The following is a 24,967-nucleotide window of genomic DNA, read 5'->3' on the forward strand; positions in this document are numbered from 1 at the left end:
AGCAGTGTACTTCGTAGATCTGCCTGTTCTGCTCCCCACTCTGTCTCTGGTGAAGCCTCTCACCACGCCTGAGCCTCTGGCCTGTACTCCAGTTCTGTATGAATAAATAAAATAAATCTTTAAAAAAATAGTTGAGTAGAATGATATGTGTGAGTAATAAGAAGCAAGAAATTGGAGCTAGGGATGTTGGGGTGATTGGGGACTGGTGAAAGGGAATTTTAGAAGGAAAAATGAGATAGAAAACCCTGGGTAAGCTTCCAGTGAGCAGATCTCAGAAAACAAGAGCCTAAAGTAGTGTATTTCCTCATTGCATTTTGGCTTGAAGTGTCTTTTATAATTGTGGTTTTTGTACACTTCTATGCTTGTGGTCTGAGGCACCAGATTTTCATGGAGGGTTCTCTTCCAGCTGTCCTTCCTGTTGCATGCCACATACTCATGGAGACACCCTCTTTTACTTCCAGATGAGACTCCCTGATCAAGAGCTCTGTGAGTCGGGTGCTTTGTCTTGTTCTTCACTGTACTCCTGCACTTGGCCCGCAAATATTTCATATGGATTTGAGAATGCAATTTCCCCCTCGCATTTTACCCTCTTGGAAATAGAATTGTATATTACAATCGATGACCTGTCATTTTTTAATTGGCAGTATTTTCCCCTAGTGGTATAAAAGAATGGTATTTTAACAATCAGTGGTCATGTGAATTCAGTGAAGTGTGGAGGGAGGTGCTCCATCATTATTTGTGGAGTGAGTGCATGTGATAACATACCTCCCTGGTTCTAGTTCAGGTAAAAACAAAATGCTTAGGGTTGGTTCTGTATTGTGTGCTGATCATGGGTAAGGTGGAGAGGGGAATTGGCTTCTGGGTATCATGGCTGAATATTTCACTATTGTATACTTTCCCCCAGTGCACCCAGTAGGTGATTTTGTTCTCCCATGTGAAATCTTGAATCAGGTAAGACATAACCCAAAGAAACCAGGTTTAAAATAATAAGCAGTACGTTTGCCTTAATTATAAAAAAAAAATTATATTCTACTTTGAAATGAATATCACTATTTGTCATGAACATTTATGGAGATACTTTGGTAGAAGAACAATGATTTCTTTTTGTCATTTGACAAGACAATTTGTAGATTTTGTTAGGATAAAGTATGCTTTTTATAAATGAAGGTGCTGTTTTCCACCATCATCATGGTCATCATCTCTTAGAAAGGATCCCACACTACAGAAGGGAAAAGTACACATATGTAGTACACTTCAGATTTTATAGTCCACTTTCATGTTATCAACTTGTATTGGTAAAGTTTGACCCTGAATTAAACTGTGTGAAATACTCAGTGTTTTATAGTGTTCTTATCTTAGAATGGTTTGGTTTCCTTTGACTGTAAGATTTGAGTTTGATCCTGATCTTGCAAGAGGATCTGCTAGGCACTTCTTTGTATGAAAGGGAGGGAAAACCCCTTAAAAGTGTTTTAGTATCAAAACCAAAGATGGGAAGGAGGAAACATTTAAATACTGTGTTAGAGTAAGGGCTTCACATGATGTATCCAGATTATTAAAAAAGTGTAATATTTTATGGGGTCTACATTATACGGGCTTTTCAATCAGTAACATTTTGTTCTTAATTTTGAAATTGTCTGATAAATGTGTAAGGCTACTTCTAGGGAACTCAACACCATTTTTAGTATAGAGAAATATTTATGTATTTGCTAGATAGCTTGAATTTTGAAAATATGCATATGTACACATATAAAACATTGCATACATACTCATATACAATACAGTGCTTATAAGCCTGTGGCATTTAACAGCTCAATCACTTATGTAGTATTTCTCTTATAATAGTTTAGTGTTTAAATATGACTACATAAAAACAAATAGCTGGAAAAATAAAGTCATAATAAAATTTTTTATTTTCATTTTTCATCAGCATTTTGATTTTGAAACAGTGTCTGACTGTCATCAAATCAGCCAAGTCAAAAATGGAGCTGCATCAGTGGAGACAGCCTGTTTTGATCATTCAAACCAAAAAGATCATTTATCAAGAGACATATTCTTCCTGGTTGATTTGGTCTGAATAGTTTTTTTTTATATTTCTAGTTTATTCTTTTATATACACTTCAAAAAGATGTAAACCTTTTTTTAAAATCTGGGATCTTTTTAGTGTCATGGACACTAAACTGGCGTGAATATGAGAGAAGTTAGTAATAGTGGCTGTGCATGACCCAGAATTTGAAAACATTTGGTTTTTAGTTAACATGTGGCAATTGAGTGCTATCTCCTGAGTGTTGAACTTAGTGCTAGGTATAAAGTTTGAGTCCTTCTCAATAGGGAGTTTACAGACTGACTGAGCTGGGGAAGCAGGAGTGGGTGGAGTCATCAGGATTAGATTCTCCAAGAACTAAGCCTGGTCTGGTGCTGAGAGGTGGGTGGGGGACGGAAGGACACCCCAGAGAAAAGGGGGTCTACAGGTGCAATGGCGCTGAAGTAGGTGAGCAGTGAGCCATGGAGGGGGCAGAGGGCAGTTGGGGTCTGCCTAGATGGACATCGTTTGTGAGTGATGAGAACAATTAAATAAGCAGGTTGAGGTCAGATAATAACTGCGAGAGCTCATCTACTTTAGGTATTTTAGGGTATGGGGATGTACGTATGAGGCACCTGAACAGAAAGTTGTGTGATGAAAGTGAGCCTGGGAGGTTGGAGGACAAGAGTGGGAGGCTTCTAGAAGGCAGTTAGAATAGACTAACCACAGGCTTCTCACAGCTGGAAAGGTGAGAAAGATATTGCAAATGACTGTCCAGAAATATTGGTCATCCAGTCCTTAGGACTGTGCTCACAGAAATAACTGGCAAAGATCTCATCTCAAGCCAGTTTTCTTATAAATTTAGATGTTGAATAACTGGTTTTTTTTTCCCTAAAGATTTATTTATGTATTCGTACAGAACTGGGGTACAGACCAGAGATGCGGAGGGTGAGAGGATTCACCAGAGACAGAGTGGGGAGCAGAACAGGCAGATCTACGAAGTACACTGCTGAGGGGAGCAGCAGGTGGGTCAGGAGAGGTCTGCCACGCTATGTAGTCACCTCCGGGGCAGGCAGGGATAGAACTCATGTGGAAGTGGCATAAGCTTCTTAGTGCTGTGCTTTAACCCGCTGCGCCACCAGTGAGGGCCGGATAACAGTTTTAACTGCATAAAGTAACTAGTTGTGTACAATAGGAAAAACAAGATCAAAATAGAGCAAGAACCTGAAGTTTAAAATAATTATGAGCCAGGATGATTCAGGGCCAGTGTGGTTTAAATAGTGAAAGTCTAAACTGGGGAGAGATCTTCTTAAATTTGGATTATTTAAGGAGGAATAGACTATCTGTTTCAGAGAATGCAGCCACCCTGTCCTCAGCGGCTAGTAGTCAGGCAGTGGGGTGTAGGAGTCCTGGAGAACACTGACCTGGTCCACTTCCTGACGTGTGGTTCTGTCCAGGCCTTGGAAAGGTCAGCTTCTGCCTGTGTAAAACAAGACTAACAGTTGTACACACCATTTTAAGTTGCTTTTACAAGCTAAGTTAGGTAATACAGTCCTTGGCACATTAAGTACTAAATAAAAATAGCTAATAGAGGAACTAAGCTTTTGTATTTAACTTTCAAAAGAAGGAAATGCAAAAAATAAAACAAAACACTCACATGAGTATTCAGCATCAAATTTTTTTAATGAAAAGTTTTATTTATCTTAGGATAGTTTGTGATCATTTAAACTTTGCTTATTCTTTACACCTTGCACATGTACAGAACTCTGTAAGGAGAACTGAGTTTATTTATACAGTAATGACACCAAAAATTATCAAGATCTTCATCAAAGAAAAAGCATTTTATCGACTATACCATGTTTACTAAGACAGAATATTGAACTAATATGCAGTGATTTCAGGGAAGAAAGTCTCACACAAAAAGGATTTGTTCATTAATCCCCCAATTAAATTTCTTACAATCCTGCATTGCCTGATGATGTTAATTACCTATCATTCAAAATTTCACCTTTTTTTTGAAAGAAGTATCATCACACTTTTTGTTCATATGCTGATAAGTTTCAGAATATATGAAGTAGGCACTTAATTATTGATTTGATAAGTCAGTTTTCCAGGCTCAGCTGTCTGGAATACATTAGGGACTTGTTACAGTTGTGAAAATAAAAAGCAAAGAAATAAAAATCCAAAATAATGTGAGTGAATATCATTTAGTAAACTTGATAAAGTGGGAGAGCATCTCCCTGGGCTAGATTTCCTCTTCCAACTAGTTGGGCTGCCTCTACAGAGATTATCAAGGTCATGTTCAAGATTAAAATGAGCTGTGGGACAATAAACTGTCCATTACAGCAGAAAAACCATGTAAACAGAAAATGAGACCTAATGTCTTTCCCCATGCCCTGATTTTTTTCTTTCTGAGCTTAATATACCTATTTAGCCTAATTTCGTTTTCGCTTTAGTTATGCTTTCTAAAATTACAGTGTGTGTGAGGATTGGAATTTTGTCTTCCAACAAGGGTAGAATATACATAAAATACTTTTCTCTCTTCTTTGGGAAATGCTAAAAGTCACACATCTCCCTCCTCTCTGCGTGTAGACAGTGTATAGTGAGGACCCCTCTCACAGCCCTTAATGGGAGCAGAGACTCCCGAACCCCAGAGCTTGGGCTCCTTAGACAGGCTCTCGTGTTCTCAAACTGTTGGCCCCAGCAATGAAAGTACAGTCATTCTTTTTTTTCCACTGGCAAGGCTAACCATAGAAAGTCATTTTGAATTCGAAGTCAAGTTTTTAAAAAGTGTGGTTGAATCTACTGTTTAAAAAATTGACCACAACATATGAGTTACATATATGTATGTATATATATATATCATTTTTGAAAGATTTTTTAAAAAGATTTATTTATTTATGCATACAGAACTAGGTGCAGAGGTGCAGGGGCAATAAGAGGTTTGACCAGAGACAGACTGGGGAGTAGAACAGGCCACCTGATGAAGTACACTGCCGAGGGGAGCAGTGGGTGAGACTGGAAAAGTCTGCTGCGCTCTGTGGGTCACTTCCGGGGTGGGGAATTGAACTGGCACTGAAGTGGCTGCAGCCAGCTTGCAGTGCTGCTTCCTAACCCGTTGCACCACCAAGGAGGGCTCATATGAGTTATATTTTAAGACTTCTATTGTAAACAAAGAAATGACAGAATTTTTGAGGATGCTGATGGTTAGCACAGAACCTGGGAAGAGTTAAAGTTTCTGGAATCAGTTCCCCTTTGCTCTCAGCTGCCATCACCACTATCTCTTTGGCTCATTCTGGCCCACTGTCACATATCTAATCTTAACTGTTTCCATAAATCAAACAATTTTATGTATGCCATTGCACATATTATCATGCTTTCCTTAAAATCTACATCATCGATGCCTTTCATCATTCACAGCAAACTTTTACTGAGCGCTTACTATGTGCAGGGCACCCATGGACGTGGACGGGTAATGGATTGCCTTCTTACAGCATGCCAGCCCTAATATTTATAAGATCTCTGCACATTTATACAAGATACATGAAATATACTATAGCTAGAGCTCAAATTGCCTTAATAAAGGCTTTGAATAGGTGCTCGAGAAGTATTTACTGTGTGAATGAATGAACAGACCGTGCCCATGTGGCTCCCGGTTGGCAGTTTTCCACAGCTGCCCCAGACCCAGAGGTCTCTCCTGTGTCTCAGGAGTTATCAGGAATGTCTGGAATGTGGCAGCACTGGGCTAGTTGAGCTCCCCTCTGACACATTTCTGAGTTGCCCAGTATGTTGGGCAGAATGAATAGTGGCAGAAGGTATAGAAACCACCTTTGAGCTTTGAGACTTCTCTGTGGGCCCCATCCCTATGGTGTACCTACCTCCTCCTCTAGCCGCATCCCAATAGTCTAGTTTAATTTCCCAGTTGGGAGAGTAGGACCTGGAAAGAATTTTCTCAAAATGGCACTCAACTCCCTATATCCATGTTTGTGTCTGAATTTAACTACTAAGAGAGAGAGCAAATGCAACTCTCAAGACATTAGATTTCAAAATATGTATTTTTCATTGTTTTTGAACTATTCAGGTTAAGATTTTACGCGAAAGATACATTCTGGAAATGCTGCCACGTTTCCTGGGCTTAAGCGATTCTCTGCTGATCCAGGAAGGCAGCCTGAGCTTCCAGAATAGCCCTATCACTCTTCCACCTATCTGTCAGGCGATTCCTACAAAAAATGTCCGTGAGTCCAAGACGTCTTCTCTGGAAGCCTCATTCTGCTGAACTGGCCCCGTAGAATTGTCACACTTCATTTTGAAGTAGAATTATGCAAAGTCTTGAATTTTATTACAGAATTTAATACCAATAATTACTTAAAATTTAATGAATTTCACTACTGATTTAATTGCTTTTGAGTAGTTCCACTTAACTTATTAAAGAGAAGCAAGGACATATTCATTTAATGAGCAGCAGAAGTCTTGCCCTCACATCTGCCTACATTCTCTTTTCAATTAATCAATTATAGTCTGATGGTGTGTAATTACACATTAAGAAAGTTATTGGATATCACAGCATGCTTGTCCCAGGGGGCTCATGAATACACTAATATAACACACCTGTAATGACCTGTGCTCAGATCTGCAAATTACACTCATTTCTCTCTTTCTCTCTCTTTGCTAAATTAAGATGAGCGCAATTACCATTAACTTTTTGAGTCACATCTAGTTAATGTGATATGGTGAGAGAAAGTGCAAAATAAAAAAGACCGAAAGGGAAGTAAAAATGCAAGAGAAAGACTTTATTTGTAAGTCTAAGTAATCTGCCTTTTGGAATTAGCTTCCTCAGAGCCTGGGCTGACTCCCGAGCTACTGAAGCGCTTCAGAGGAGCGGTGGCCATCCATCCGAACTGTGTCTACTGAATATGCCAAATACTTGAGAAAATCAGGCCACCATTATTTGAACTCAAATAGTGACTTGCTTTTCAGTTTCCTCAACCTCCTGATGAGGGAAATAGGAAAACCTTTTGAAATCACATTCAGGCAAATTTGCTTGGCTTGTTTCAAATCAAACCATGGTCTGGAACTGATCCCCATGCAGGAGCACTAAGCCTCTGCATAGCAACTAAGCTGCATTAAAAAAATAAAAACAGAAGTAGAAGAAAGAAAAGAGAGGAAAAAGAGAAAGAAAAAAGAACCCACTAAAAATGCAACACAAACAAAGAGCAAATTTTACTACATTAATGGCCTAAGGCTCTGGTTATGTGCACGGGTCTATTCCAGTGTGTCCTTCTGATTTATGCTAAATCAGTAAACCTCAACAAGAATCTCTTAATCCAAATTATATAGTCAGAGACATTCCTAATGCCTAAACCAACCGAGAGATTTTAAGCAAAATGCCTTGTTAAAATAAACTTTTGATGTCTGTACAACTCCAGCTCAAGAAGCAATCTGTTGACATTTATAGCAAATGCTATCTGAGACAGAAGCAGCAGTGGCTCCTTCGGAGCTTCTCCAGCGGAAGGGGATTCTTCTCGCCCTGCATCTCTCCTTTCCTATGAGACATCCAGCTTCTATGACTACTCATCGAGTAGGTCAAGTCTACCGTGATTAATGGCTGTGCATCAGAATAAAAAGAAGGGTGCGTTGATGGTTGACCGCAGCTTGTAGATGCTCACGAACATGCAGATGATTGTGGGGAACCCTGTTGGTAGAGAAGGGTTTGCTTTGTTGATGTTTTTAACTCTACAGCCAATTTTGGGTTTTTTCTGTGCTATTTTCCCTGCCTACAGCCCCAGGCCGTGCTCCCCCTACTGTCACTTAGGCAAAGCCCAAGGCTAGCTTCTGTGCCTCCAGGGGATGCCTGAGACCCAGCTGGCCCTGAATGGAGGGTGTGTGGGAGTGGCAGAGGCACCCCATGTACTTTCAGGGTGTGCCCTTTCCTGGTACTCCTGGCCTGTTGGGACAGATGTCTCAGCCCAAGGGCTGTCTTCCTGTGTGGGCTCCATTTGTGGCATCTCTTGGGCTTCCATGGGGTTCAGTTGTAAATAGTGGCCGCCACATTAAACATGCCATCTGTACTCCTGTGGGCAGCAGGATGGAACACAAAAAAGATTTATTCCAGGAATATGAACTTATGTTTACAGACATGCCAAGGCTGGCTTTTAAAACACAGTGGAAAACTGTCTCAAAAGCAGTTTAGCTACCATGTAATAGAAGCCTGAAAAAAAAGTGCTATGGGAGCATAGAGGAAACCTCTATGCTTGGAGAGATGCACCCAGCCGTATGTCCCCCCAGAACCCTGATTCCCCCCCCACACACACACACCAGAACCCGCTCAGGAGCTCCTGGGAAAGCAGGGCCAAAAGGCAGCAGATACCTGTGGTTTGGGGGGGGGGCTTAGGGTCTCCCCAAATCCCAGCCCCTGCGAGAGTTTCATAAAAACTGGATGGTAAGGAGATAAATCTGGGTTGAACAAGTACAATTGTCATGGGGAAGTTTCCTTACTTGTTGAACTGGAAAATTCAGTTTGTGGGCGGCCCATATTGGGACACCCTGCCCACAGGCACGGACACTTTAGCTACCAGCATGATGGCCGCCATGTTCGGCACGTGCACAGCCTCCTCGCTTCACTTCTGTTGTGTTTTCACATGTCATTGGTTCTCAAATGCGGTCAGGTGCCAGCATTTGAAGGAAGTGGTGTCCCTTTTCTGAGAACCTTCCATTCAGTTTTCACTGTGTGAACTGGGACTAATTTTTAGCATCTGTAATACACCCAAACAGGTTCCCAAATATATAATCCAGCTGTCTAGACGGGACTGACTGGTTCTGGTTTCCTATTGGTATTCCCGTGTTGATTTTGTCATCTCTGAATGCTGGTTAACAGACACGCAGCCTCGGTCTGGATTTGGGTCGTTCTTGTGGCCAGTGTTCATTTCCCCGTGTGGCTTGTTACGGAGGCCTGGAAGGCAGTGGGTCTCGCCTGAAGGGAGTGGGTCTCCCAGTTTTAAACTCAACCTTGCCCCCTCTCTCCACCCTTGTTGCCATCTTTCTCTCCTCCCTGCCTCCTTCTCTTCAGAACCAGGAGAGTGAGGACCAGGCTAGGCAGGGGCTCATGGCCTTCTCCGTCTGTGTGCCTATGAAGATGCCCCCTAGTGATGTGTGGTATAGTGATGCCCTTCAACTTAGTCTTAAAGTTGGGTCCTGGACCTGGACCCAGGCCTGCAGGGAGGGGGTTTGGGGGGGCTGGGGAGCATATGTGCACGTGGTGTGTGAGTGTGCACACAGGTGCATTCAGCTATTATTACTGAATTTCAAATCAACGCAGGTCTTTTATATCACAGTTTTGTGAAAAGCTTAAATATGACATTTCAACTCACAAAAGTTTTCAGCCACTGGCCGCCAGGAATTTCTCTCTGGCCATTTTCTCCCTGAGCATCCAGTCCCCTCTCAGCCTCAGAGCCATCGACCCCTCCTCCTTCTGTTTTCTCTCCTCTCTCTGCTGCTCACCCTCCATGCTCAAATTTCCCTCACTTTTTATGCCCAACAAACTAGCCATCAGCCAGAAAACCTTTGTGGTGCCAGTGTTCTCTGGGTATGCTTCCTCTTTGTTCTCACGTACTCTATATAATAAAATAGCTTTTTCTGAAGTGAAAGGGAGGCCGACACTTGTGCTGGGGCGTTGAGGATCCCAAGTCCACTCGGGCCAGCAGGATGGCTGTGGGGCGCCTGGCTGGTGAGGAAGCTCGGGGCTCTGCTTTGTTTTACTAGCTGCCCTTCTGCTGGAGATTATCCTGCTTAGCAAAATCTTGAAGCTTCTAATTAAAACTCTGAAAAACGTATTGGATGAAAACATACATTTGCAAGATCAGTGCATTAACATTTTCCCCCAGTGGTCTGGGAGAAAACAAAAGTGATTTGATTGCAGTAGCAGCTCCAGCTGGTCCAGCTTACAAACAGTGTGTCCTCGGGAGCTGAGTTTGAGACCATTCCCCATCTCTGTGGACATCCCAGAAGTGACTCTCCAGCATTCCAGTGCGACCCCCACACGACCTCTGAGCCCAGGAAGCAGGCCCAAACCCTTTCTCACACCATATACCTGGGTTGATGGATCAGAAAAATATGTTTCCCTTGACTGTGGGCTGACATTCCAAACTCAAGTGTGGATGGAGCCAGCCCTCCCTCCCCACCAACTACTCAAAATATTGTACCAGCAGTGTGCACTAATGCCACCTATGCCCCTGGCACAGATGCTTACTCTCAGGCTCCACCCAATGCCCACATTTAAGACGCATTTTAATAAGGTCCCGGGGGACTCCTGTTCACACTGAGTTTGAGAACCTCAGGGCTAGGGGATGATAGCAGATTTTTTAGCCCGTCAGTTGGGATCTGCTTCAGTGGGCACCTTGTCATTACAGGATACAATCCATAACACATACACCCCACACTCCACACCCCTGGACTCTCTTTCACAGGCATTGAGAAACTTACTCTGTACAACCAGTCAAAATCTTACCTACAGATGAAAGAATGGCTTTGTGGGAGTCTCTCGAAGGAGCAGGGTGGGCATGAGTGAAGGTGGATTTGCCGTGAAGATGGGGGGTGTAACCTTAAGAGAACACAGCTCCTTGGAAGCTCAGCCGCCACTTCCCTGCCTCTGAGACTTTGACGGCTGAGTCTCAGGGCTTTAAGCTTGAAGCAAAGGTGAGGTAGCTAAAGGGAATCCATTTCCAAACTGCCTCTGGAATTTGGGCTTTGTTGTTTAATCCATGTTTGAAAAGGAGATAGCGGTTTCTCTGGCAGCTCTCCTTAGGGAGGATGGCCCGGCAGGGTGGGGTGAAGGTGGGGACCACAGGCTGATAGGGTGGAGGATGGAAACAGCAGGGCCTGTACCAAGATTCCTTCCCCACTTTGCTGTCTGCCAGACCAGCGAAGGCTGGATTCAGCTGGCCTCCCTCCACTCAGATGGATGACCAAGCTAGATGACAGTGGGCAGCGTGCCAGGACAAGTCCACTCTCTGCCTCATGACTCCAGAGTAGCTGCCTGTTGCGATGCCCATTTTAGAACTTCTTGCCCCCACCATCCCTCCCTCCCGTCCCATGTACATTGAACAGGTGAGGGAGCTTAAGCACGCTGGCAGCCTGGGAAACTCCAGGCTTCTTGTTGTGTGGGGGTAGTCTGTTTTCTACACTAAGAGGGACAAGGTGCCCTCCCTGGTGGCACAGCGGGTAAAGCACAGCACTAAGAAGCTAAAGCCACTTCCGCATTAGCTCAATCCCAGCCCCGGAGGTGACCCACATGGCACAACAGACCTCTCCTGACCCGCCCGCTGCTCCCCTCAGCAGTGTACTTCGTCGATCTGCCTGTTCTGCTCCCCACTCTGTCTCTGGTAAATCCTCTCACCGCCCCTGCACCTCTGGCCTGTACCCCAGTTATGTATGCATAAATAAATAAATCTTAAAAAAAAAAAAGGGGGGGAACAGGGCCCTCCCTGGTGGTGCAGTGGGTTAAAACGCAGCATTATGAAGCTGGCCGTGACCGCGGCCACTTGAATACAAGTTCAATCCCCGCCTGGGAGGTGATCCACACGGCGCAGCAGACCTCTCCTATTTCGCTCACTGCTCCCCTCAGCAGTGTACTATGTCGATTTGCCTGTTCTGCTCCCCGCTCTGGCTATGGTGAAACCTTTCACTGCTCCTGCACCTCTGGCCTGTACCCCAGTTCTGTATGCACAAATAAATCTTAAATAAAAAGGAGGGGGGACAGTGGAAAGGTGCATGAGACGGGTGATTGGGTGAGCCTTTGACACCTTTACTCCAGTCCCCAGACACCTTAGATGTGCTCAGGTAATGTTGATTCAGTGAAGGGACATTTTCCAAGATACCTGGTTTCAAATTTTCTGCCTGTCGCCACCATCAATCATCAAGATAACTTGGAACTCCAGCACACTTCCCAGTCTGCCTTACATACCTACCCATGGCAGAACACCTGCCAGTCAAATCTTGTGTCTTGGTTTTGTTGAGGCAGTTGGTGATAATTTATTACACAATAGAAGTGAGCTTGAAGGATTGCGTCTATGACCCGGGATTCCTGGGCTAGGCCAGTGTCAAATACTCTCACCTGTTATGGGTAAGTCCCCCCCCCCAAGAATTCTGGTGCACTTCCAGCAGGGCCCCCGTGTTCTGCTGCTGCTGTTAAATTCTTGCATTGTTGCAGAAGAAAGTTGAATTAATGACTAGCATTTTTCCATTTAAATGTACTTTTCTAATTTTTCTTAAGCCAATGTTACATGGTACCTTTTGTAGCAAGAACATGCTCACATTCAAACAACTGAATAAAGGCTAAAAAGAAATTAATATTGAAGAACTCAGGAAGAGCAAATCTTATATAGATCAACAGCCTTTTGTAGGCCCGAGCACAGCATGGGGTCTGAGGTTGGATTTCCCTAGATATGTGCATAGAGTCTAATTAATACAATTTTGTTTTCTGGGTACAGCATTACTTTTAGTTCAAATGATAGAACAACTCTATTGGTATTTCATGGGCTTCTGTAGAGAGCTTTGTCTTCTAATCAGGGATGAGACTCTGTGTCAATCCAGGTCCCAGAGACTGCTAAAGCTTGAGTCTCTCTACAGGGCTAGTTCTAGAGTGAGGTGTTTGATGCAGAGCTATGCAGTGGTAGTATTCGAGGGCATACGCAAGTCGAAGGGAAAGGCCCCTTGTCACTGGCAATTCCCAAGAGCAGAGATTATTTGCTTTGGCATCCCCTTCTTATCTGTTTTCCATACCCCTCCCTGAAGAAATATCCTGGGGGGCATCATGTCCACATCCCACATGTCCACACCTTATCTCCTTATTTCAGTAAGTGCTTCATGAAAAGTAAAGCCAGACTGTTGCTTAGATCTGTGATCTTAGCAGGCTTTTTAATTACACACCTCACAATAAAAAAAAAATTAGCCATTTAATGTGTTTTTTTCCCTATTACTTTGGAATTGTTCGCACCCTCTCAGGTACCTTAAAGATAACTTCTGGAGGAGGCTGAATTTTGTAGTATTGACTTTTATATACAAGAAAAGCCCCAAGATGTACATAGATAGTGAGGATATACATCCTATTTCTCAGCAAACCCCAAGAGCATGTTGGTGCCAATGGGTGAAGAGAGAACTTGCAGGACAGCTGTGGAGCACAATACAGGGCTTCTGGTAACAAGCCACCTCGAAGGTAGAATTTGTATTTCATAGTTCGCTAGGTAGTTGATCCTCTCCCAGGGCTGCTTTGCTTGACCTGGAAGAGTTTTCAGATTGGGGAGTGTTCAGTGTTAGCCATATTAACACTGAGCTAGTAATCTTGCTGCCTGAGCAACATGGATGGAGCTGGAAAAGATCATGCTTAGTGAAATTAGCCAGCAAGAAAAAGAAAAATACCAGATGTTTTCACTCATAGCAGCAATATAACGGACCAGGCGAGAAAATAATAATAATAATGAACAGCTATATACCAGAGACATTTTCCGGGGATAGAGTGGGGAATGGGATCAAAAACAGTGGGGGGAGGGAAATGCACTGGACTATGGTGATGGCACACGGGTGATTTGGTGATGGGAAGCCCATGGGGATTACAACTGAGATGGGAAAATGCACAAAATGATGTAAAAATAAACTATTATAGTATTTAAAAAAAAAGATCTCATTAGATCTCATTGCCTGGCTCGATTAGGTGTTAGGAATCCCAGATAGGAAGTGGAGGACAGAAGTTCTGGGAAGGCCCAGTTGGGGAAGCCCTGCACCCCCAGATCCTCACTGTTTCAGGGAGGACTAAGCTGGGAGGGAAGTGCGGAGCCAGGACTGGGTGATGGAGTTATGACCTTAAAATGCTGCTGTGTTACAGGACATTCCTCTGACCTACATCTTCCAGATCTGAGGGAGCGCCTTCCCTTTCATAAACACATACTCCAGTTACCATAAACCTCATGGGCTCACTTCATGGCACACTTCTTTTTGGTGCAGCTCCTCTCCCTATCGAAGGCCACCTGTCCTGCCGTGGAGATTGTGAGCTCTGGGGAAACTGAGAGCACACACACTACTCCAGCACCTACCAAGAGACAGGCATTTGGGAGCAGAGGCGAGAGAGTTGGGCTCTGCCCTTCCTCAGTGCTCACCTGGTCTGGAGCCGCCTGCCCCTGAGGGCAGAGCCGTGCATCTTCCTCCCCAGATGAGGAAGAGCCATATGTCTCTCTGTGCTGTCTCCTATAAAACATTTCTAAGCCAGAACCTTTGTGCTCCTGAAGATTAGGGCACACCAGAGGCGCTGTCCCAGAGGCAGCACAGAGAGAGAATGGGTGGTCTGAGTGGCCAAGAGAGCTTGAGCTAATGTGGCCTTTGCTCAGGAGCCCTGGCAGGTGCCACGTGGTTGCCACACAGCCCTCAAGGGGCTCCACCCTCTGCAGAGCAGTTGAATCGGTCCCTGAGTGGGGTCCAGTGAAGAAGCTCTTTGATTCTCGCGTGTTGCGAAGCTTGAGCATCTAAAGCGCCCAGTTCTGTTCTAAACTGGTTCTTCTGGAAACACCAAAAGTAAAACTACTGTGTCATTTTTTTTAGGATTTATTTATTTGTGCATATGGAACTGGGGTATAGGCCAGAGGTGCAGGGGCGGCGAGAGGATTCACAGAGACAGAGTGGGGAGCAGAACAGGCAGATTCACGAAGTACACTGCTGAGGGGAGCAGGTCAGGAGCGGTCTGCTGCACTATGTGGGTCACCTCCGGGGCTGGGGATAGAACTCGCACTGAAGTAGCTATGGCTAGCTTGCAGTGCTGCGTCCTAACCCGTTGCACCACCCTGTGCCATCTTTTCTAACTCTGAATCCCTCCCTTCTCTCTTTTTCTTTCTCTCACACACATACTTTTATAGAAACACTTGCCTTGAGAAGAGTTGAACATTTACTCAAAATGCATCAGTATCACAGTCACCATCATGACTGCAGTTGCTGGTTGTGAATACCTGGAAAATAGAATTACTCCAGCATGCAGGAGGGTCACAAACACAAAAGCCTTGCCCCGGGGTTTTGCTGTCTAGCCACCTAGTCTACCCGTTCCGTCAGGCCCATGTTTTAATTCTGAAGGTCAAATGATTCTGCCTCTCAGAGCTGTCCTGGCTCATGCTTCACTAAAGACTTCAGAGGCGGAGGCCTGTGATAATAACTGGGAACCCATGTGAGGCCTTTGTGGGACTGTCTGAGCCTGGGGTGTTTATTATCATTCTGAATGGCTGTCTCCCAGGGAGGGGGGACTTAGGGGGCCCTGGCGGAGCCAAAAACCAGTAATCTTCGGGAAAGAAAGAAAAGGGCCAGCAACAGCAACAAAAACTTCCTGCAGATGTGGAACTTGAAGAAACCCAGAGAAAGCAAACCTATTTTTAGCAGGAGTAAGAGTGTGAACCGTGATAAGCGCCCCAGGCCGCTGTCACTAACATTTGGCTATGAGCAACATTTTCATATTTAAACATGACAGCCCTGCAAATCGGAGAGAACCAACACTCTATGCTTTTTGAGTAAAGCCATCACCATCCCTCAACCCAGGGAAAGGACTCCCCCAACTTAGCCTGACGAGTCCTGGGCTGCCGTGGGTACTCACAGGTCAGCTGTTGGCGGGCTGTGGAGTTGTAGTGTTACTTCTGCAGGGGAAATGTCCAGCACTCTTTGCTCAATTATGTGTGCATGTGTGGAAATACAGCACTCAAATGAGCAGGAATAAAAATATATTAAGTTTGAAGAAGTTAAGTAATACTATTGGGAAAACCAATGAACTTGAGGTGAGCCAAAGAATGTCAAAAAAGAGAATCCCAGAAACGTGAGCGCTTCAGCAGTTTACCAGATCCCAAGTGAGACAGATGCTTTACATCCTCTATGCTCCATATGAATGTCTCACCCAGATCATTATCCGGAAGCCTGGCACTCAAATTCTTTTGAAACTTTTAGCAGCGAGCACTTTTCCAACTCCCCTTAGAGAATAATTCACCATTCATGTGGGGAGTTTGAACTTGGGGGGCAAGATTTCTGAGTTCAAGGCCTGGAAGATGACATCACTCACCTACTACCCATTCTGACTTGCACCTGTCTGCCTGCCTGGGGCTATGCTGGATGTTGGCATTCCTGCTGGGCAGCTGTGGCTCAGAACTGATGAGAAGAAAACCAGAGGGCAGAGCTGATTGTGTCAAGTTGGGCTGGATGCAGCTGTTTTTATTATTTCCAGCTTGTGTTGACCTTGCTATGTAGGCTTGGAAGTTGAGCTTTTCTAGAAAATCAGCAGAGCACAGGAAGATAAGGAGTGGGCTGGAAGGTCTTATTGGCTTAGAGCAGTGATGCCCAATCCAACACCACCATCACCTGGAACCTGTTAGAAATGCTGTTTCTTAGGCATCCCCCCAGACCTGCTGAATCAAAACCTCTGGGGTGAAGCCCTGAAATCTGTGGGGTTAAAAACATTTTTTATTATAAAATATATTTAACATTGCATTTGCTGTTTTGACCAATTTAAGTGTGTAATACTGCTATAATTACCCATGACTATCAGTTTCCAGAACTTTTTCATCTCCCCAGACAGAAATTCTACAATCATTAAGCATTAATTCCTCATGTTCCTCTCCCCCTATCTCTTGATAATCTCTCATCTATGTCTATCTCTTAAATTTGCCCATTCTGGATATCTTGTGCAAGTGGAATCATGTAACATATGACCTTTGGGTCTGGCTTCTTTCACTTAGCAAAGACTCGTCCCTGTTGCAGCATGCATCAGCACTGCATTCCTTTTTATGGCTGAATAATATTCCACTGTGTGTGTCCTGTACTGCTTAGTGACAGGAATGCTTTCTGAGAAATGAGACACTACGCCAGTAATCATAAAGGGTAATCATATCAGCTGAGATGGTAGAGCCTTCCATTCCCCTGGGCTTTGTGATAGCATCTTCTGGGGCCACAGTCACCTATGCAACTGTTGTGACTGGAGTGTTGTTAATCAATGCATGGCTGGATTACTTTTTTTTTTATCTGGAACATGGGTTATTTCCTCCCTTTTGCTATTGTGAGCAATGCTGCAATGAACATTGGCATACAGGTGTCAGGAATGTGTGTTTTAGCAAGCCCTCTGGGTAACTCTGATATATCATCAAGTGGGAGAAGCATTAGCCCAGAGCTGTCTTTTTGCCTGCTCAGTGTATGCCCAGTGGGGGCTGTGTGCCCATTGCAGCTTTCTAGGGTAAGTCAGAGATCAGAGCTATGTCCACTTACCTTTTATTTCTGCTGCATGACTCAAAAATGAAATGTCCTTTTAAAACTTGATACTGAGAAAACTACCCGTCTTAATTTGGACTAGGATTTCTCTTTGACTTTGTTTCAAGGGTAAGGCATCAAGATATTTCCAGAAAAAACATTTATTAAAGGTGTATAAAATCTTTGATTTTGTTGAAAGCTTCACTCAGGTGTTGTATGTCATTTCATGACTACCTGAACATGAATTATAAAAACGACTCACTCAACTCTCCATTATAGAAACCAGGTCTTTTTTCCTAAGGATTATTGAGGTAGTAAGAGGAGAAAGGAAAAAATGTTTGCTACAACTTTACAGATACTTTGATAATTGTTTTAAGAATTTACAGACCCAAACACCTTCTTAATTTACTAAATCCTTCCTATTCAGTGAGCTTAAATAACATGTGCGTGGCTTTAGGCTAGAAGATGACAAACTTATTAGAATACAGAACTGAGTTCAGAGTTGCCAAATAAACCAGCGCTGCTTCCAAAAAAAAAAAAAAAGGTACAAGTTAATGAATAAATGAATTCATACCAATTGTTGACTACTTAAAATATCACCCCCTTTGAGCATATTTGGATTCTTACAAAAGGTCTCCTGGATATGTCATTTCAACCTAAAGAAATCTTCCCCCAACCCTGAACCAATTTTTTTGCAGTGCTGTGTCCTAACACTTTGCGCCACCAGGAAGTGCCTATAACTTTGTTTTTTTAAGTTAACATTGGTTTATAATGTTGTGTATGATTTAAAGGACTAGGTCACACCTCTTCAGATACATGTTACCACATCACACCTCAGACCAAGGCCCCCCTAGCCCCCACCATAGCCCATTCTGCTCCCTTCCCTCCCAACCTCTAGTAGTCTCAATTCTGCAGTCATATTTATAGAAATCATTCTTTCAAGGTAGAATGTCATAACTGAGGAACAGAAAGGGAGATTTCCATCAACCACAAAAATCATAGGTCATCTTCTGTAAGTTCAGTTCTAACTCCCTGTGGATGGCATGTTTGGAAAGTGGGGTGATTTATCTTGGTGTCACCTGAAAATGAATGCAGGTGAGACAGAAACGACTTGGAACCTGATGTCTGGAATTCAGGAAGCCTGAAGGACTGAGGATGATTGTTTTGGGATGAAAAATTAAGGGGTCCCAATAGAAAAGACATGGAATCAACCCAAATGCCCAAAAGTAGATGACTGGATAAAAAAGATGTGGTACATATACACACTGGAATATTACTCAGCAATCAAAAAGATAAAATCATGCCTTTTGCAACAACATGGATGGAGCTGAAAGGGACCATGCTTAGTGAAATAAGCCAGAAAGAAAACAATACCAGATGGTTTCACTTATAGCAGAAGCATAAAAACCAGGAGGAAAAAAAATAAAATAATGAACAACTATATACTAGACACATTTTACAGGGACAGAGGTGGGGGAATGTGCACTGGACTGTGGTGATAGCACACGGGTGATTTGGTGATGGGAAGCCCACGGGGATTACAACTGAGATGGAAAAAGGCACAAAATGATGTGAAAATAAACTATTATATTATAAAAAAAAATTACTGGATCCCCTTTCCCCCACTCCCATATGAAGGGTGACCATAAAGACGTGGCTGCAGCAAGCTCTCAAAGAGAAGGCCACGCCAAAGGCAGGGTGGGAGGACAGAGCGTCTCAGTATCAGAAAGAGTTTGGTAGCAGAGTAGGATGGAAACCCTTGTGAGGTAGTGAGCTCCCTGTCGGCAGAGCGAGATGGCCAGCCCAGCGTAGGCAGCAGGGCTTCCTGCACTGATGGAAAGACGGGGTGAAGTAACTGCCTGGTGCCAGTTCAATGCCAAGGCATACTGACCCTGAACTTTCAAAATTGCCGAGTTGTTCTCTGCTGAATGCAAAACTAAAATTAAAAGGGAATTTGATGTCAATCTATCACTTTCAGTGTTTAAAGTATACCTGCCTTTAAAAAAAATCAGAATCACTGATGAAAATTTCTGAAATCTTTCCAGCTAATTACGGGGGGCGAGGGGGGGGGGGTTGCATCTTCTATTTACAAACTAACTGGGAGCACCATTTCTGCTAAATGGGTACTGCTCTGCCCTGTTGGCATTTCTCTTTTAATGCTAGTAATTGGAAAACTCAAAGTGGAGTTGCTTGGGGGTAAGGATCATGGGAGCTAACAAAGCAGGAAAGACCCAGCAGGACCCTGAGGCAGGCCAGGGCTGTTTATGTGATCATTCTTTCTATGGCATTCGGCTCAGATTAGTGAGGTCTGGGGGTTTGGGTGGTTGGCATGATCATGGTCGTCAGACATCTGAAGGATGTAAACAGCCAGGAAGGAAGGAATTTATTTAGCTCGAGACGGGGTGTAATTAGGGTAGGAGTAATGGAATGAAATTAAGCAAAGGAAAGATTTAGTCTGAATATTAGTGTGGTGCTCCCAAGCAATAGATCTATTAGGCTTTGAGATCTTTTCTAGGAAATGCTATTTTATATTTTCCAAGTCAATTGAAAATCAGAAGGACAAAGGCTGAGCTAATCTCCTTGAAACCTCAGCCCCTGGGGATTGGCAAAGTGAGAATACCCAGCTCTGCTTTCCTCCCGCCTGTCTTACAGACATGAAAAGCTCAGCCGGTGCTCCCCTTCGGAGTTACTTCTGTCCACCTGTAGCAAATAGTTGCTTTTCTTAAAAACAGGAGTTATTCAAAGAATGGTGTGTTCCCAAAGGAAACACCGAAACATGAACATCAGGAGAGAGAGGCGTGGAGGGAAGCTGCTGTGGGAGCCCCGGATTTCTTGTTCTGCTCATTAGTCCTGCCTCTCAAGGGTGGGAAGAGGAGGCACAATTAAATCAGTGCCTGTGATGGGTGGGAAAGGACATTGAAACTCTGGGCTGAAAGGTGCTGCCTGCCCCAGGAAGATCTGAGCAAGGCTGCTTGCAGAAGGCAAAGGCATCCTTGCTGGAACCCTGTGTTAAGCCTGAGCTTCCTTCTCTGGAGCATTCACCCTTACACGCTAGGGTGACTTGTCCCTTCCAAAGTCTAGCATGGACAGCTCTTCCAAGGGGGTCTCGGCAGCCCAGACCACCCGACACCATTGCAGTCTGTGGACTTCCTGACCCCGCTGTGCTGGGAACCATGCGTTGCCTGCAGGCTGTGCAGGACCCAGGTTTCCTTCTGAGACTGATTAGAGACATTTGCATGGAGGTATTTTGTACAAGCCATGCAATAGTAGCGGCAGGTAAAACAATAGAAATGTATGCTGACATTTGGTAAAGATGTTTATGCTTAACCTGGGGGAGTTTCAGTGCTTCTCCTTCCTCTGTGATCACAGAGGTGGGCAGCTGGGGGAAGCTCTTTGCCTATTACAAGGCTAGCTCGCATGTAATTTTCTCTTTGAATCTTACATCTTTTTTGTATTAAGTAAAATGGGGGGGGGGGTTATTCTTTAAAGCCGACCATGGCCTGTCCCACACTGCTAGCTCTGGTAGAAAAGGCAATGTAATTCTTACACTGAAACTGAGTTGGAGACTGTTGTGGGCGTGTCTTGTGAAGGGCTGAGCACAGACACAACTCTGATGATGACTTAGCTGCTGAAGTAGTGGCGTTCTTTAACTCCAGAGTGGTGGGATCTTGTGTCTGTTCCCCCTGTTCATGAATTTGGATGGTCCTTGATCGCCCTGCCTGACCTAGAATCCAGAGTCCTTGGGAGTCCCACCTCAGGCCGTCCTCTCTGGTAGCACCTCTGCATTTCAGGCCCCCAGGGTGCTTGGTGTTAGAGCTGGCTGCAAAGCCCGAGTCAGAAACCAGAAGCAAGAGAGAGAGGGGCCCTTGGGGAGGTGCTGACAGGGCCCTCAAGTGGGAGAAGGGAAGGCCATGGGTGGAAGTGGCATTGTTCACTCATGAGGAGAGGGCTGCCGAGCCTGGCGAAGTTCTCTGGGCGTGGGGGCACCATGCAAAACAGGGCTAGCCTTGAATGAGGTTTTTATGTGTGTGCTCTGGGTTTTGAATTTTTCTGCTGGAGTTTCATCACAGCGTGTGGTAATATCCAAGGAAACCCTCACACGCCTTCCACATTCAGTTGCTAACCCTGGCTCTGAAGAGGGCAGGGCCCTCACATCCCTGCGATCTCAGGGGGCATTATACAGTTTTCGAAAAAGATTTATTTGAGTTGTTTGCCAATGTAAAAGTCGGTATAGTGATGAGGAATGTGTGAGTGTGTCGAAAAGCAGGAACAAGCCACCTTTTAAAAGGTGGGGTGATTATGATCTAGGATGGGGTTGAACAAGCTTGCACTGACTGTTACTGAACTTCAAAGGTGTCGTGAGCTAAGAACACAGTTGTCGATCTCTGTGTGATTCCCATTTGCTGTGTGTCAAACTGCAGGAAGTCCAGATGATGTAAATAGATTAATATTTAAAAAGTAATACAGAAGAACGAAGTTCCAAACATGTAGCGTTTAATTATTAAAAACCCATAATGGAATTCGAGTCCATGCTCATGTCTCATGTCTCCCTGGTGCTCAGCAAAAAGCCCAGCAAGACAGAGAGCTGCTCACTCCGGAGCCCATGGGCCACACAGGGCCAAGCCCTTGTTACCTGAAAGATTCCATCACTTAGACATGGACAGCTGAGGTGGTGACATGCTGTCTTGATAGATATTTGTTGCCACCCTTCTTAGTCAAATTGATGGGTAAAATGATGGGGCATGTGTTGTTAACAGGATACAGAGAATAACTTTAGTCTCGTATCTCTTTGTGGGACTTGGGAGAGTTAGGCTGCTAGAAGCCACCTGTCAGGGATTTCAAGTAGCTTGTTGGGGGCGGCGGGGAGCATGGCTCTAGTTTGCAGCGTGTGATGAGAAGCACTTACTTAGTCCAGTGCTGGTTCATCACCCCTTTCCTTCTGAGACCATAGTTCTTCTGGCTCTTCAGGACACACCTGTCACTCAGTCTTGATGAGGGTGAGCTTGCCCTTAGCAGAGGTGACCAAAGGAAGATATGAAGTAATCAGTGTGACTTGGAGTAGAATAAATCTTCATACCTTGATAAAATTTATTTCATGCCAGCAAGGTTGGTTGAAGAAGTATTTCTTGATTTTTTTACATTTGTCCAGCGTAGCATATAAGGATGGTCTTCTGGGGATAAATATGAAAAATACTAATATACCTTTTGTGGTTCTTATTGTGCCTTAAGAATTTGCCATCTCGATTGTGGTGACTGGTCTCTTGTGAGAAGCTCATGGATCCACAGTAATGCAGAAAATGCACTGGCATGACCTAAAATGCCCTTGGGTGGAGCATCAGGATCTGGAAGGTCACAAGTTAGGTACAGGTATTCATGACACCCTGTTGGGCTCGTGGACTCTGTGGTGTAACTAGAACTGAGAGGACAGAAATTGAGTTTGTAGTGACTGCAGAAGCTGAAACCACAGGATGAAATGTAATAGGGCCTAGGCCTTGGTGAGCACAGGAAGCTGATGAGAGATGAGGGGGAGTCTGTGGAGCTGAGAAAACTACTATAAGCGGGTGAGTAACCTTGATTCCCGCAGGATGCAGACTGCTGACATGCAAAAGGACACAGGCTTGGAGCTCACCTTTGCCTCTCCTGTAACTCAGTTACAGCCAACAGTGACCTAGGCCTGGTAGCACAGAGGAAACCTTTAATCAAAAGCCTCACTTTCCTGGCTGTCTCACACACATTCAAATCATTTTAGTAAAAATTTCCAGAGTTTTCTACAGGATCCTACTTGGAAAAACATGCTGTATTTGAAAAGTTGAGGAAATTCTGGATTAATCCAGTTAAACATATTTCTTTTCTGCAGGACTTCTCAGAGACTTGCAATGCATTGTACATCTCCAGGAGACACAGAGGACTGGCAACGTTTCCCAAACTCACGTGGCCTTCCTTGGGGGCAGAACATTGATGGGGCTGGTGTTTCTCAGAATAGCCTTTAGGCAACAGCTACTATACAGTTCTCCCTTCAACCTCTCCTTTGCCTTTCCTGTTCCTCCCGAATTCTATACAGGCCAGTCTAGGTCATGGCTTGATATAGCAGGAAAGGTCCAGTAGGAGTAGTTGAAGGGGCTAGGTGAAGTGGGTTTAGGAGTAAATGAGGACCTGATGTCGCTGTCCCATTTCCTTCCAGTGGTGACCCTCAGACACAGCAGTGGTGTCTACAGGTGTGTATGTAAGAGCGTCAGCTTCCGATTTCTGAACCGGCAGCAGACACTGCCTCCCAAGCCCTGGGCGAGATCTGGGCCACTCCAGCTCTGGGTTGAGGTTCTTTTGGGCCAGCCAGTAGCACAGCACACAGTAGACATGGAAGAGGGCTTCTGGGACCATACAAGGACTTTGGGGTTACTACCCCCTCCCAGATGCTCCTGGCTTTTAACAGAGAAAAACACCACAGGATACTCAACAGCATTGTGATAAGGGTAAAATCAGAGGAAATAGATAATGCACAGGTATCTGGAAGGGATGAACTGGACTATTTTTTATTTTGGCTCTGCATACTAGTTGTGACATGAATTGTATTCTTGGTCTTCTTACTGTTATGGACGTTGGCTATCGAGAAACTGGTAGAAACAAGCAAGACAGGAAGAGCTGTGGCTGCCCATCCTTGTGGCATCTGAAAAGTCATTCTGGCATAAGTCCCCTGCATGCTAATAACTGGGCAGTTGGATGGGTATGGCCCACTGGGAGCAGACACTACCACTCCCTGCTTTATTTGGCATAGTCTGTAAGGACCACAGCTCCCTGGAGCTCCCACTGGCTCCCATCACTTCAAGCGCACTCAGCCTTGTCAGTGCGCTGCTCAGTGGCTGCCCGTTGCCAGACCTCTGGCTCCATTCCCACAGACACTATCCCCACCACTAATTAGTCCTTTGACATATCTTGATCAACTTCCCAAAGAAGAAAATCTGGTTGGTTGAATTACTCTCCCTACGAGGCAGAACCACGCCCCGGGGGGGGGGCGGGGAGGGGAGTTGTGTTTGTGTCCAGATATAGCCAGGCTGTGGCCAGAGCACACGGTCAGCATCTAACGGACTCTGTTCCGATACAAAATAGCTACTACACAGTTCTCCCTTCCTCCCCTCTCTTTCCTTTCCTGTACCTCCCCACTTCTGTCCATGCCAGTCCATGGCATGGCTTGACATAGCAGACTATATCCAGTAAAGCCTTTTATCTCATGCTACAGGAGAAGGCCCAGCCTTATGGGCTTAAATTATTCTCCAGACATGCCTTTCTTTTGCATCTTACTGGAGCTAGGGCCCACCATACAGGCTATTTGAATTAGGCATCTCTGCCAAACTCATTTCTCTTTTCACTCAGGAGCCAAGGGTCAAGTTGTACAAAAGGCAAATGGGGGTATCTTCCTCATTTCATTTCCTTTTTTGGAATAGGATGATGTCGTTGATTATACATGGAGTATGAAGTGGGGGGCTTTTACCCTAATACTGATAACTGACATGTGAGTTTTACTTGTCCTAATTTCTTTATCTCTTCAATAAGATATTTTATCTGGCTGCTTGTCCCTTTAGACTTTTGATGAGTAGTAGTGTGGTGTAGTGTCTGTTGAGCCATTTGAATTTACTGGAAGAAAAGAGTTATTTAAATAACATGTGTGTTTAAAAATAGCTGAGTCCATGTCTTTAACCC

At 44.4% G+C, this 24,967-nt stretch overlaps 1 protein-coding gene across 1 annotated transcript in view; it reads left to right on the plus strand.

The window, feature by feature from the left end:
* Window positions 1-24,967, plus strand: part of SOBP (sine oculis binding protein homolog (Drosophila)) — a 163,557-nt gene that overhangs the window by 107,171 nt on the left and 31,419 nt on the right. The window lies entirely within an intron of this gene.

This window comes from Condylura cristata, unplaced genomic scaffold (assembly GCF_000260355.1).
Source record: "Condylura cristata isolate star-nosed mole 26May11 unplaced genomic scaffold, ConCri1.0 scaffold00001, whole genome shotgun sequence".
Taxonomy (NCBI): domain Eukaryota; kingdom Metazoa; phylum Chordata; class Mammalia; order Eulipotyphla; family Talpidae; genus Condylura; species Condylura cristata.